Below are 16,418 nucleotides of genomic sequence, written 5' to 3' on the forward strand. Positions count from 1 at the left end.
AGTTACCTGCAAAGTAGCGATTAATGTCCTACATACCAATTTACATGTAACATAGTAAATACAGTAGAACGCCAGTATATACCGACAAAGTGAGAAGCGTTATCGATTTCATCGGTATAAAATTTTCAGATGGAAAAAAATGAGGAAGGTATTAAACAAAATTATTGCTGCATTATTCACTGCAAATAATGATAAATTACGATATCCAAAATTGAAAGTTGGAAATTGATGATTGTAGTAAAAAGTTTTGTTCCTCGTTTCTGCCCGGCGTCGAAAGTGCTCCCGCATGAATAAACTCTTTACGACGGTGAAACTAAATATAATTACGAACAAGAATGAGAACGGTTTCTGAATCGTCGTAACACCGGCTTAAATCCGCCGAGCTGGTACAGAGATACGTGAGCTGTGCCTCAAGTAGACGTATATTCTGCGAGACGACCGCCGAATAAAATATAACCCGCCACCCTTCTCGTCTAGCTGAGTTTTCTCCATCACGGACACACATATACACGTACATGCGTGCCTGTCTAATTTATCTTTCTGTACATTCTGTTGCGGATTATACTGCATAATTACATCGCAAAAAAGAGAACAAACCGATATTATTTGTAGCATTATTTTTATAGAATTATCATTTCATATTTTTTAAAATCCTAGTTTACAGCTCGACCTGATAAATATAAACCAGAGTATTAGGATCGTTTTTAGCAGAAAGATGATCTCGCAGATCGGAAAACATCGCTTCAAATCGACATTGTCGACAGACGATAATAACAATTTTGACTTTTTCTCCATATTTTTCTACTCTGTTGTATTTTTTCTCATAGTAACACAATTATTTGTACTGATAATTACTGTCTTGTTATTTTTGAAATTTATTTTTAGTCAGAATTACAAGCAGCACAAAGTAAAAAATATCTAATTAATTTTGACGAATTTTGAAAAAGTGGGGCTTTACACGCGTGAAAAATACTGCTCTCTTAATTAAGATATTTATTTTAGAAGAGGCACAAACATAGATAATGATGAGACACCGAGGGAAGCAACTGCAGCAATTTAAAGCGTTGTATTTCGTCATTATAAAGTGAGAAAAAACTGTACGTCGTTCTTCGCACTCCTACCTGTTTATCAATTAGCGTTAATACGAGTATGATTTTTCATCCAATTGTGATACACGCGACTGCATTGTATTTCGAAACGAGGAACATAATACATCCTCGAATTACACCAAGACACACTAGCCTGAACGTGAACAGCTAGTCAACGTGATTTCCGCTTTATCCCACACCGTACGTATTCCCTTTATTTGCACGCATCGATTTAATCAATGTTTAAATTTGAATGTGATTGCGCCAATATCATCGGCTCGGAGCGCGCGCATGATAGCCACATAGCAACGGGAACTAGCACTTGCCCGCAGAGCGAAGTTAATAACAGTAAAATTGGCAAAAAACGGACGCGTCACAGTAGTTGCGGTATTGACGGAGCAATTTTTGCCCTTTATAGATGACAAATGAAAATTTCTTGCCGTTACCGCGGTAGATTTTATTTATATCCGCGGCCAACGCAACGCCCTGGAATCCCACGGCGAATGAATCGAACGATAAATTGGAGGGCCCCCGGCGAAATTTACGGATGGCCATGCGGCGGAACGAAGTCGTCGATTTTCCTTTCAGCTCCGCGTCCGGAATTCCAAACGCGGCCGTGATTAAAAAAGTACAGAGCGACTCGCGGATCATACGACGAGGGCGGCGGTGGCGACAGGCGGCGACGGTATATTGTTGCGAAACTTTAATTTCAGCTATATACACTACCTGGCCGCATGTTTTATCTCGCGATCGTTTATATTCGATTTACCCTGCGGAATTACAAATCTTCGGAGCCGCGTGCGCGCCATAATTTATTTTCGGCAACGGATCGGTATCGATCCGACTATCGGCCCGCTATTACTTACGCTCGCTTAACGTTTACGGTTAGCATACATGAATACCATGATCGCGCCCGACTCCTTCTACACCGAGTGGTGCATGTTACGAAAGAATAATGAAAACAACTTTGTGTGCGGCACGACAACGACCAGACAGCGCGCTGCCAGCAACTACCTGCCATAATGAAAGCTGAATAAAGACGTGGGCGGTTTCTTGATTCTCCATACCTTCGCGTAAGTTTCAAGTTGAGCTATTATACATAGGACCTACGTGGGTTCTCCGTGTAGAGCTTTTCCACATCTTGGTACATTCTCGTTGAAAAAGAGAGAGAATTTCGAAGAAAGGCGCATAGCTCGTTGATATATTAAGCGCACTTCTATGACCTCTTTTATTCTTTCGCGGAATAAAAGGCTTCTTCAAAATAGAAACGTCAGGCAGACTGGATTGTATCGAATAAAACATAAATATTTATCTGCTTAAAAGAAACGGAAAAAATTGTACGAGGAAAAGTAATAAAAATATTGTTATTGAATTACAAACGGCGACTCGTGCGTTCGCAAATTGAATCAAGTTTAATAACACTTTTGCAATTTGCAATTTGTTTGCAGATTGCAAATGTGTTATTAAATTGCGAAATTTTCTTCTCTTCTTACACTATTCTCTTGTATAACGTATCTCAATATAGTATACGGTTGCATGTAATGAACATTACTCGCAGGTTGCCCGAAGCTATAATGTATTAAATTCCCCTTAGCAATAGCATCATGGAAAATTGCACTTTTTTCTTCCCGATTTATTGTTATTTCAATAGATGCTGTATCTAGCTTAAACATATGTTTGTAATATAGGTCACAGTACAGTTTGTCTCATATATGAATTTATCTTTAAAAAACAGTTGTAAAATATACAAAAAGCTAAAACGCTTTACATAAAACGTTCTTTTACTGTTTTAACGGTAATTGTTTACAATTACAATTGCATTATAAGCGTTAACTTTGTTAATGCACGTCGAGAGGTTGTTTCACCCTTTGAACTCAAACTGGTGATGCAAAATAAATGCGTCTCTTGAAATGTTATATTTAACAACATACTTTGTAGAGAATCAAATTGATTCCAAACAATTGTCCCTCGACCCTTGTTAGAAACGTTTTAACGGACCGTTGAATTCGCTGTTTCAAGCTGCTAAACCAATGTGTAGCGCAAACACATTTACGTAATTTCTCGGCAAGAAGTGGTCAGCACCATTCAAGATTTTCGCAGTGTACGAATCACGACAAGTACGAGAACTGTTTGGCAGCCTCGAAAACACGCAAATGAACAATCGCTTATCACAGCGCTCGTAGTTATCTCTCGAAAAGTTTCGGCAATAAGTTAATTCCAGTAATATCCTGAACAGAGCTCGGATGGTCCATGAATAAGAATATCGGCGCGGGTTTGGGGCTTTCACGAGAATAGGTACGCCGTGCCCGAAGACAAATGGACGAGCGAATCGAAAAGGAAACCTCCCATCGGGAGGTGGAGCGCACGGAGCAGCCACGGACAGATTCATTAAGAAATGCCAAGATTAGCACGGTTGGAAAATTTGCCCGGTTCGTGCGTGGACTTCTCGGGATTACGGGAAAAATAACGAGCCCGAGGAAATATCGCAAATCGTCGTCGGCGGTGTAATTGCCGTGAGATGCAGAAGTAGAATTTTTTCAACTTGGCACGTTTGTTCTTCGACAACGAATTACGAGTTGCAAACGCGGCGATATGCTTCAACTCTGCGAATTGTAAGAAATTCGGTTCGATGAACTGTTCTTTCTGGCAACGTTACAAAACACAGGAATTATTTCAGCAATATTTAAACAGTGTTTTTTTACTTTTACGTATCTTAACAAAAATACGTGTATGTCCGTATATGATATATATGTGTATTCCGAAAGAGAGCGAATACTAGTATAACATAATGGATGGATTGACTATGCATGTCTATGAAAAAGCTCCCATAAATAGCAGTTTCATTCGCGAAACGTTCACTGATACCACTGCCCCGTGTACCACAAAGTAAACACATACTAATAAAAAAGGATGCGGTCATATACGCGGAGGAAGTTAATTTTTCCATGTATCGTTACCAGCGAAAATGAGGAAGATAGAAGTCTAAGGATCCAATAAATAACTGTTTTACTTTCTTTGCAAAGTTATATGAAAATTTAACAAAATATGCGTGAAACAATGTAATAACGCTTCTAGCGCATTTATCACCACAGAAGAATAGGCTGGAAGAAAGGCTGGAGAAAGCGAACCAAAAGAAAATGACGTTTAAAATGTATAAAGAGTGATTTCTAAAGAGTATAATTTTGACAAAAAAATAGAGGAGCATTTTCATGCAAAAATGGAACTGCGATGAAAGGAGGAATCCAACGCTGCTCAAAACAAGCAGCAGAAACGTTGAGTATTTTCAGTCGCTTTTAAAAGAAATGAAATAGCAGTCTAATCCAGCTGTTTATATGTATGTAAGTATGTATATATGCATATGTGCGTGCGCGTGTACTTTTTATCAAAAAATATATTACTTAAAAATATTGTCAACGAGCTCTGTTTTACTTGATGCGTTTTGAAAAACTATATATTCTATACAATACGCGCGCGCGCGCGAACGCACACGCACATACCTTGCTATTAGGCATTTAATATTACGTAGATGAAGCTAAATCTCCTCATCCAGCTTGTAATTAACGAATGTAAATAAGTGAATCGCACAGGGATGCCTTCACGACTCTACGTGGAAATAGAAACTGGAAATATTTATTGTCGCCACATCGCAATCGTATCACGTATAACTAACGTCTAACTACGTATAACCACGTATAACTAAAGTCACTCGTGGTAATTGGTTTTGCAATTGTAACGTTAGACAACGCCAAAATCGTAAACACCTATCTTACATTGTAATCGTAGGTGAAACGTATAATTGTAACATAGACACTGTCATGGAATCCGGATCTACACTCAAACAGCGGTAGGTACTAAAGGGGAAATTCTGCCCCGGGTTACTTACGAAGAAAACATGTCAAGATGTGCGGTTACAAACGTGTAAATCCTATCTGAACGAGGAAGTAAACGACTTTCCGTCAGTCGCGTTCCTTGAAGATGATTAAAGATATACTAAAAATTGATGAGGTCTAAGAAAGTTTTCTAAAGAAAATTTCATTCGTTCTTTTCATTGCCATAATAATTGGAGGTAAAGTTTTCCAATGAATATAAAACACTGTTATGAAATCTCTTGAGAAAAATTTATCGGAAATGAATGACCGCATTAGAGAGAAATAATACCTGGACATTTTCGGAATTCTCTCGCCGACATGCGCTTCGTACATTCACGCTTGTGATACAATTTCGCCATTTACATGGTCTATTTACTGCGCCGCAATGTACGCTCTCCACTGTTACATTAATGTACAAGGTGGCTCACCAGCCCATCTCGCGCTTGCTGTCAGATGCATCGGAAAACCAGAAATTTGAAGCAAATTACATTAACGCACGTTTTAGCAGACAGATTCAGTTTGCATCTCATCCTTCTCAAGTCGATAAAATCCTTTTTGGTTACGCAACATAAATATTAATTAATTTACGTATTATAAAAATGCCATAGAAACATTTATTGCATATTATAAAAACACAAATAATAATTTACATATAATGCCTTGTGAATATTATAGCAACTGATATAATTTAATATTGTTTTCTTATATTGTGATAGCTGAGAGACAGTATATCAAACGTCACACACACATAAAAGTATTTAAAATTAATTTAGATAATTATATTAAAAATTGAATATACTTACTGAAAAATTTGTATCGTCACTAACACAGCAATTTATGAACCATTCTGACTGTGTTACAAAGCAAATCATCAAAGATTTAATCGATAAAACAATCAAACTGATCACTTGGCGACACAGTTCATTCGATTATTGATTAATTTTACGTATTAAACCTCGTGCACGGATAAGCTAATTCTTTGCATTTTTAACGAAGCTATAATACGTCAAAGCATTCCGGTTCAGCATAGTAGATTATCTGCTGGAATTGAACTGCCCAATGGCACTGTACCTAATACGGCAATGATCTAAAACGATTATGTGCGTCGAGCTATAGAGAGGCAGGCACAAAGCTATGTTTCTGACAATTGTGATCAACGAGGTGAAACAATTTGACAGAATGACATTTGACATTTTCATTACCTTGTAATGCATTTACAACATAGGCGTATACTACGTGTGGCGTATTTAGAAGAGCATGTGCAAATTAATTATGACTTTTGGAATTTCAGATCTTCATGAAGCAAAAAATTTATCTTGACAGAAAATTTAAACGTAACACTTGGAAGAAATAATCAAAGTTAAAGTATAAAAAGGTGTAACTTGAGAAACACAAGTGCAGACTAAATCCAGAAATGTTAAAAGTCGAAAAATGTATCGCTTCTATATCGAAGCTTGTTTAATAATATTAATCGATAATTTAATAATTCACGATATATAATTATTCAGAGGACATTAATACTATCGTCGCAGTCACGTGGGATTTCGAAATATGCAACCGTGTTGTTAAAACTGAATTCCATTATGTTATACTGTTCGAAACATGAATGTACACGATTGTGTTTCGTGTATAAAGGAATTAACATACTAGTAATTCTATCTACTCATTCTCTTTACGCTTTTAGTACCATAGGAATGATATTTACAACACCATCTAATTACAAAGCTATCTAATTAATAAGTAATTAACAGTAGCTAATTAACATGGGTTTATTTGAAAACGATATCTCTTATATTTACAAAATCTTGATATATTTTGGTCACTTACTGTATACATATTAGAATATTACAACGAAGATAAATTTGCCCGCGCGTAAGATTGTTCGTGTAAGATTTCATAGTATTTAATATTTGAATATTCGAAATTTGTAATAAATTCACGTTTTTCTTGCAGAAAATGTTCAAGACGGACTTTTTAATTTCATGAAAACTGTACATAATGTAATTTGTATTCGAGATTTAATAATGTATCCGAATAATCTAGTAATTTATTTAGCAAAAAAACTTTGTGTCACACAGATAACTCGGATAAATAAAAAGCTTGTCTATTTGAATAAAATTTTCTACTTTAATACAAATCCATCGAAAAATTATCTGAACAGAAATTTACGATTTCGTAATGCACATGTATACAATAAATATGTATAATACAACAAAATAAATGTGAGTTATCTGAAATAGAAGGGAGAGAGAGAGAGAGAGAGAGAGAGAGAGAGAGAGAGAGAGAGAGAGATTGAAAAGTAACATATAAATATAAAATCCAAAAATAATATATAACGTGTAATAAAATGAAATTGGAAACAAATCAACAGCTGTAATTGTAATGGCTTTATAACTGCAACGTATACATGTAGAAGTTATTTTGCATTGGCAGAGTTTGTTACATGGTAACTACGATTAAGATTTTAAGTAAACCATTGCATTAATTTCATGTGATTATGCAAGAAACATAGAAAAGCAAAACAAACTCATTTATATGCGTTAGAATAATTATAACTTAAGCAATTCTTAACAATTCTGATAGTAATTAGAAAAACATTTCCTGTAGTTAGACTTTGTAAATTTATTTTCATAATTATCGTATATCATTTGCCATTTTATAATAAAATTAAGTTTTATTGAGACGAAAGAGAAGAGGAATTTATCTCCTTCTTGTGTCATATTTTATCAACTCAAAGAAGAACGGATTATCCAAGGCGAGCTTACGTTCCATTAATTAAGTTATAACTTTCTAAAAAGAAATTTTACTCCCTTCTTGAGAAGTTAGTCAATGTATAGACTATAGAATAGAGTTTGGACATCATGTCTCCCACTATGTTTAGAAACGCGAACACGATGAATCCCACGAGAAATTTGTCTTCCTCTATCAAACATACTCGTTAACTTCATGCAGATTTATGAAAACGAAGGTGGAAGATTAATATGGACGCAGTTTGCACCGTATGTTTTTATCATACAAATTGATGAAGTGTGTAATCTGAATGAAATGCAATGCCATGATATGCCGATAGTATTCATAAATCGAATGGATCCGATTCGGAATGGTATAGTTGGCAATATTCAATTAAATAATAACCCTGGAACTTGCAACTTTACGACAAGCGGAAACTTGTTGTATGAATTTGCGGAATAACAAGATAGATCTGGGTAAGCTGAAAGTTATTTAACAATAGTAAACAGATTCACAGGCATAATTATAGTCATATGTCTACGGCTGTTCGCCGCTATCGGAATTCAGCGAATTCCAAGAGCCTCAGCAATTCGCGGCGTCAATCAGGGCTCAATATGACGATGCTTCATGACTTCTCGGATCCAACGTATCCTAATATCTAACAAGATTATTGCACTCCTACATTTAGCTCTTAGATATACATGTACATGTATATGTGCACACGCCAACGTCAGAGTCACCCTTATCCTCGCAACCCCCTAAGCTCTTCGAAAACTTTGTCTACGAGCTGAGTAGGGTTCGGTCGGTAAACTTTGCGTTAATTTCATGCAGATTCGAAAGGGGTTAGAGGGGACAGCGCCCGTGAGCAAGGCTCAATCCCCCGCGGTGTTGCATACGGAGCAGTAGATGTCTATCGAGTGCATTACCACCTTCGGCCATCGCTTCGTCGAACACGTAAAAAGATTTTCTTTCTTCGTCCATCGTCAGTTCAGACGTCAATAGGTTATTGAAGTAAATCTTACTAGTAAAAAAGTACCTTTCTTCTTTTATTGCAAAATCATTTAGAAACATTTCCCTCGACAACAATCACGGTACAGAAGTCGAAGATGTCACATTGACAAATTAAACAAACGCATTTGAAAATTTTTTCATAAAAACGTTGATACTTTCGATTTTAATGCGTGTTTCGTACATAACTTTGAAATCTTTTATGCAGTGAATGAGAAAATCGTGGAACTAGGACGGCAGAAGTCAAAAATTGGCATTCTATTCGGTGGGTTCATTAGCACTTTATTATCGAACTGTGTTAGAATCTGATCATATCAAATTCAATGGTAATTACATTCCGTGGTTCGTTAAATTTCGCATCGTTGTTATGTCAATATGAATGCATTTATGAACGGACAATAGTGATGTAACATGAAATTAATATGGCAGAAGAGCATCGAATACGCGTAATTAATAAATGTTTGAGCTTTCACAAGATCACAGTTGTTTACCGACGTCACGTTCCTAAAGCAATTGTTTGCTGAAAACGTTGCAAAGTGACTAATCATGTAGCGGTACCACATTTTTCAAAATCAAAATAAAGCGCAGCGTAACGATAGTAACGTAAATCTTTCTTCAAAACTACTGTAAAGATCAATTCAAACCGAAAGAACTTGGTTTCAACAACAATGCTGGGAGGAACGGTGAATGTGAAATTTACGACTATTTATCTATTACAATTGTTTTTGAACTCGCGTTTAACGAAGTCACAAATTTTGTAAGCACCGCGTTAAACTTCAGGATAAAACTTGATTTCGCAGAATAATCCGTGCGACTCGAGGGAAATAATTTGTCGACGGTTGACATATGCGGGTGATATTAAACAGATGTTTGCACGACGTGATAAATTGTAGGACATAAATTCACCAATCCCAATCACGGTCGTAACCCATTCAAGCGGGTCATAATTAACAGTCGTACATTAATGTGTTACCCAACTTTGCACAAAGTAATCCGCGAATTATTGAATGAAAATATTCCGAGTCACCGCCAGGTTAAATCGATTGTTACAACTGCTTTGTATATCACCTACTGTATTGATTTTTACTAATCTAGTAGATACGTACTTATAAAATTCGACTGTGAATTAAGCAGATGAAGTAAAACGAAATGTTTACGAAACGTCCGAGTCAGATAAACGATTCATGCGGCTCAAACCCGGGAGCCAAACCCCAACACTATATATTTCAAACTAAATTTGCGTAAACTGTGGAGCAGTTTTTCTAAAACTTTTGTTAAGGTAGTAAAAATGAAGATTAAAGCGGATCTCTTTGCCCCGACTTTAAGCATAATTTATGAGAGTTGAATAAGAACGTAAAAAGAAAAGTTTCTCGTTCTTATGTCTCTTCAAGAATAAAATAAATATGACAAACTTTTTTTACTTCCGTTGTGAAAATACCGTACAATATTATATAAAAGATGTATATTATGTAAGAATAATTCAAATATATTTACATTCAAGACTCATAGGGTCTATAAATTAATAAATTAATAAATAAAGCATCAATATCACTTAATAAAACTTTTATCAATAGATATCTACCTGTACCGTGTGTAGTACTTTTGAGATATTCTGTTAAGTAACGTGACTCCTCGAAAAAGTATTTTTGTTCGCCATATTATTGCTCATTAAGTTGGCTGTTGCATTAAACTGCTACCTTTAAACCCGGAGTAATCAGTCGGCAGACTTAATCGTGTCTGCGCAAGTGCATTATTCTGCCTTAAACCCTTGCTTCTAACCAACGACGCGGCGTTTCGCTAATAGAATCTCCAGCCGGCAGATGCGATATTTGTGCGCCGCGATACATCGCCGGTCGTTAATCGTGAATCCGGTAGCTCGCAACTACAGCCTGCAAATGTTGCCCCGCGTCGCGTCGCGTCGCGTCGTGTCGCGTTACTGTATATTTATTAGCGAACGACATAGATGTTCGCGATAGAATATGCGATTGGAATAGAAGATTGCGTCGCTAGAACAACGGGGTCGAGCGGGACGTGAAGCGGCATTGGACTAATTATACCAGTGTTGTTACCAATAATCTATCTCACGACCTCATCAATTCGCGGAATAATTATCAACGTTTTCTGAATCATATTTTCAAAACAAACATAAATTGCAGCTAAATAATGGATCAAAGGCAGAGTATACAATTGACAATATTAATGATATATGTATATTTCATGTACAAGTTAGATAATTTATTGTACATTATGCCTTTAAAGTACCACGTGACATTATTATGTCATTACGTACGTAACAATATCGTAAAAGAAAAATATCAAGGTTCAATCGCATCGTATAATAAACAAAATTAAGAATTGCATTTATAAATAAATCGATTTGCATAATTTTATCCTATCACAATATTCATTTTGTGTGTCTGAAATTATGAAAAATTAATAACTTTCTCTAAAAGCACGTGGAGTTATGCAAATAAGGAATATTGTACTTGTATATTTAACACGTAACATTTCCATGAAAACGCGATACATTAGCGAAACTTGTACTTGAAGAGAATATTCATCCATCGCAATAATAATCTGTGACCTATAAAGCAAAATGTAGTTTCGCAGTTAAAGAAAAATAGCATCATGAAATAAATATTATATTTTCCAACGAATGTAAAAAGTATCATATATGCTAACTCGGTTAGTTAAATCTCTTTGGAAATGGGCTCAAAACGGTTGGTCGAGCGGGAATCGTTAGGAAAACATTTACTCTTCGCAAAACAACCCGACTGTATGGTGACTGTACGACAAACGCATTAACGCCATTCGAACTTTCCGCGTTCGTCAGGGGACAATACAATTGTTTATATTCCGTGTTAATACGGATTACGTTATCGAAATGCAACGACTTATCACTCTTATAAAATTCGAAATTTTCAGTCCAATGAGCAACATATTTAAATGCTTCGTAAACTGCTCTGCAAAACAAATGATGATTCTTTCACTTGCTTGTTTCATTACAATGGAATATTTTACTAAATAAATCGATATTTATTTGCATTAAGCACGAAGGCACAATTGCTAAACGAGAAGAACCGATTGATACCTAAATCGTGATTGGTTGAAATTCGCTTAATGTTATCTGAAATCCCTGTTCTAGTTGTGATTATTCTGATCTTGGTACCGTGACACGTTCACACACAACCCTCTTACAGAAAGATGACAACTGAATTTTAGATGAAATGTATATAAAAGCTCATCCAGAGCGCATTTTACGTCGGTACAACAGACTTTTCTCTGTCTGCATCATAGAAGCGCAGCTAACGCTTCTGATTTGAAACAAAAGGCCACGAATATGAAGGGACACAGAGAGGCAGAAGTAAAAGAAAGAAGAGAAAACTCATCGACGCGAAAAGTATTTCGTGCTTTGATATACCACAGCGTGCAATCGAGAGAGAGAGAGAGAGAGAGAGAGAGAGAGAGAGGAGGTGGGAGAGAAAAAGAGATGCGCGTGTTTGTTCCAAACAGTTCCAAACGACCCTCAGATCGAGGTCGAATGGAAAAAAGTTCAAAAAGATTGATAAAATAATATACATATATTCCATCTTTTACATTTTGCCACACGGTATATCATTGTCATCGAATCAAGCCGACAACGTAATCCCCCAACTTTTGATTTCATATGCAAAAAGCATTTCTTTCGGTTGCTTGTTTTATTACAATGGAATATTTAATTAAGTAAATCAATATTCATTCACATTAAACATGGCGTAGCTGCTAAACGATGAGATGTAGTCTTGATGATAATAAATTATACACGTGGTACATCCTATTATGAATTATTTATGCAACGTCACATGTGTAATTATATATAGTCCTTATTATCTTGTCGAGCGAACACGCGATGCGATTTTTGCGCCACGGCAGCGTTTTCAGTTTTACCTCATTCGCCGCCACTCAAGTTCACCGTGGAACATAGAACCATTTAAAAACTGAGAAGCATTAAAGAATCACTGTTAAACAGTGAAATATTAGCTTTTAACTTATCGTAAACGCAAAAAAAATCTCAATTAACAGTTGCAAAATTAAAATATATTCTATAATCGTCTTTATCAGCAAGCGTCTCTAACGTGTACGCTGTATTATGGAATATAATGGAATCATGATTGATAGATCGTCCAGAAAAAAATTGACGATGGGAGATTCTATTGAAATACGGTAGCTTATGAAACGCGAAAATTTCAGAGTGCAATAATAGACAATCATCCTCTATGACGGGCAGGTACGGAATTTCCTCGAAATTCTGAGATGGAATGGGAAATGGGAAGCCTGGAATTCACGACGAATGCGTGGGAACATCCGTCTTTGACCGTTTCGTAGCTGGACCACGTCTACTTGGTATTCATGTCGGGTCAAGCTCAATTCTGCAGACAGAATTTGATGCATGGACAGCTTAATGCCGATTTTCAGTGTGCCCACAATCTCGCGACAGATGCATCTCCAGGAATTCTACGCGAATAGCTCGTTTGCGTCGTTAACGCCCCGTCCCGCGAATAGCAGTTAAAAGTTTGTAGTCTTATCGCGACGTCGTTCTTCTCCAAGAGGAGCCGCGCGATAACATTATTTTATATCTTGCAAAATTTAAGATTTCCCAAGGAAATCTCTTTGCGATATTAATATAGAATTTATAACATAAGTTTGAAAATTAATTAAATGCATAATATTTTCATTTTTCTATGATACATCGATGACTTTTAGCATAAATGTACTATGTAATGGAGGAACGAAATAAAACGAAATAAATAAAACACCAACAAATATATCATTCATGATATACATTTGACGTTTAAATTCTGTTCATTAATTATTTTTGCTACATTTCATTATATTTTATATAGAAAATAATCAAATTTGGTTATCACGGTAACTTTTGTATTTCCGAAAAAATCAAAAGATGAATTATAGATTTACAGTATTTTACAAATGTTTTTGTACGTTGAATGAAGAGGCAAAATCACAACGCATTCAGATGAAAATATAGATTATATTTAGAATACTGATTTTACGAAATTCTAGTAAAAATCGAGGGGTAAACCGCTGAGGACATTGTGGTGCACAGATTTGCGGCATTACTGGGTATTACTAGGCATTTTTGGGCATTATAATATAGTTTGGACGTTAAGCCTTGCTGAGGCATTATAAAACAAGATAAAATAAGATGACAAGATAAGTAATGCCCACTGGGCATTAGTAGGCATTAGTGTACATGATTTTGGTCAGCGGTTTACCCCTCGGTAAAAATCTTGGAGCACGGAAGTATCATAAAGCATAAAATAATTTTTCTACTGCGGCAATTTCAGAAAATTCTAAACCATCCGACCTGCACCTGTCTATACTACTTACCATTTTAAATACAATGACATTATGTATATACGAAACCAATTTTATTATAGCCGAGCTCCGTTGGATAAAATTGCGATATTATTCAACTGGGCTGCGCTATATTTCGCGAGCAGTCATAACCATTGCATATGTTATGAAGCTGAGACGATTCTGTCCGCGAGTAACCAGAGGTCCAGAGGTAGTTCATCGGAAGTTTATACCGACATCTATTACTGCCGGAGCAGCAAGGGAATCGCATTTGCCATCTGACTATGCCAACATGATTATTTAATGATAACGGCTGACGCGTTGCACTCTCGAAATGTTACACCCTTGTTTGCAACATGCTGCAACCGTGATTCCTCAGAACTAAACGCGACTAAATTTATGTCTGGCACTAGAATGTGTATTTTACGGAAGTCATTAGAATAATTTCGATAACCTGTGGACTTTACGCCGTTAACGTTTTGTTTATTTATCAATAGTTACCATCGTAATGCTAATTGTAAGATCTCGTTTTAAAAATGAAATTATGTGTAAGCATATTTCAATCTACTTTTATACATACGATACATTTAAATATTATTATGTCTCTTCTGCTTTTATGTCTTAAAAATTTTTTAACTAAGATAATTTCTTTGCCAAAAAATGTGCTTCTTAAGGGTAATAAAATATTTTTTAATTATACAAGCTTGCAAATATTTTACAATACAGGAAATACCCTGAACTATATTGATTATCTCGTATCACTATTTTCGTATTTTTTACATCTAAAAATTATAATGTGGCTTTAATTAAAACTGAAGTATTCATGTACCCCGATATCGGAAAATGAAAAATTACCTGTTACAGCAAAAACGAGCTGTTGAGGTTAATTACCGACGTCGGAAAACCGACCGAGAATCCTTCGACCGAGAAATGCTTCTCTGTTGCTTTCTCTGCTCATCCTATCCTTTCTCGCCTCTGTTTTTCCGCTTCCGAAAAACGTTTAAATTACAGACAATTAATTTTCTGAAGAAGCATGCGGGAACACGATAGGGGGCGCCAATCACAGAAGCGACACGAATGTCGTTTGCGCATCGATCATCGTTTTGATGTTTTCATCAGCGTTTGATGAAATTCTTTTCGTAACCCATTCTCATTCGGTCAAGCTCTTGTCGTATTGACAAAACAAATGTTTTCCGAATCAAGTCACGCCAGCTGCGCACGAATCTGCACTATTCTCGTTTAGTTAAACCGACTATGCCCTCGTTTCACTCTTTACGTTCCATACATGTCGCAATATAAACCGATCCATTCACATCGACAATCAAAATCTCCATCAAAATCTTTGATGGAGCAACAATTACCATTTTTTCACTATTTTTTTTAACTGTACACGTTTCGTCAAAGTACCAGGATAAAAATGTAATTATTTTATTCATTTTATTTCAAACTGATGCAGAGACTACTCGTACACATATATCATGGTGTGTTTCTCCCCTAAGCGAAAATCCATAAAACAGATAAATTTCTCTGGGACGCAACTCCCTTCTCAGAAGGCAGAGTTGCGTCTTGTACGTGATCGAAATGTTTACGATTGCCCGTTTAAAAATTAAAGCCACAGTAGATAACGATGTTTAGAAATAATTAATGGATAGGAAAGGAAACTTCCTGCACGGATCGGACATTCATTTCGGAATAAGCAGAACGGACGTCCCTGCAGATTGTCCGGCAAATTGAATCGCACCAGATCGGAAACATCGGTGAATGCGCATGCGTAACTCTCGCCTAATCACAACCGTCGCTTATCCGCCAGGAGCGAAACGAAACCCATCGATATTGCCGGCGCCGCCGGCTTGAATTTATCGAATCTGCATCGCGACACGGCTTGATTCGCTATTGCGAAAAAGAGGCGCCGATTGTAATGATCCGGAAAACAGGGGAAGGAAATGATCTTATCATACTTTGGGGAAAAAAAGACAGCTCCCCATTTTGAGGCTCACAATTAGTAATCGAATTATTTGGATTGTTCGTAACTCTATTCTGGGGAAAATGTTGACCGTTTTTTTTTAAGCAACTTAACATTTCGGTTAGTGCCTCTTAAGTGAAAATGATCTTTGCGTTACTGAATATCGACAGAACTAATTGAGAGAATTGATTAGTATTACTTTAAAATCTTGGATATAGATAGAATAGCTAATTGCGATTTTTAGTTACGCGGGGTAAAATTCGTAAAAGATTAGAGTTACGAACAATCCAGATAATTCGATTGCTAATTGTGGGCCCCAAAATGGGTTGCTTTGTCTTTATCTCAGAATAGCAGAGTTAAAAATATAGAAAATTTAAATACATACACTGAGAAAAATTTCCATCG

Source organism: Vollenhovia emeryi, unplaced genomic scaffold, assembly GCF_000949405.1.
Source record: "Vollenhovia emeryi isolate VEMERY1.0 unplaced genomic scaffold, V.emery_V1.0 DF939124.1, whole genome shotgun sequence".
NCBI lineage: Eukaryota > Metazoa > Arthropoda > Insecta > Hymenoptera > Formicidae > Vollenhovia > Vollenhovia emeryi.